The sequence below is a fragment of the Apis dorsata genome, unplaced genomic scaffold (assembly GCF_000469605.1).
Source record: "Apis dorsata unplaced genomic scaffold, Apis dorsata 1.3 scaffold_1249, whole genome shotgun sequence".
Classification (NCBI taxonomy): Eukaryota; Metazoa; Arthropoda; class Insecta; order Hymenoptera; family Apidae; genus Apis; species Apis dorsata.
In genome coordinates, this window is record NW_006264346.1 from 5268 (window position 1) to 5921 (window position 654).

Below are 654 nucleotides of genomic sequence, written 5' to 3' on the forward strand. Positions count from 1 at the left end.
TATATGAATAAAACACAAAATCTGAAATTCACTTTTGGAAATACTTGATAATTTTAGCTAAAATATCTAATACGTAAGAAACTGAAATTAAATTTTCAATAAAAATTTATTAATATTAATCATAAGAATTTCTAGTGAATTATTTAACTCAAAAAATCGATATTATAGAAGCTATTTTCTTCTATATAAAATAAATTTTCAGACTGAAAAAATTATAGAATTTATTGTTTATTTTATGTTCATTTTATTTCATAATGTGATATATATTGTATTAGAGATTATATTAGAGAATATAATGATTTATTAAAATCATTAATTAGTATTTTTTAAAATAGTAATAACATAACAGCTTAAAATATAATATTATTATATTATTAAATATAAAAGAATTTGTTATTTTTAAAAATTAATTGTATAATAAGTATAAAAAATTCATTTATTTATATTAAATTGAATACAATATGAATATTTCATAATTTCAATCAAAAAATTTTGTAATATTAATAATATATAGTATAGTTCATTTGTTTTCTATTAAGTGATATTTCATATCAAATATGATAATTATTATCATAGAAGTTGTCCACTATTATTAATATTCTTATAACACTATGTTACATATAAAATCATTTACTTCAATAAAATATACACTTT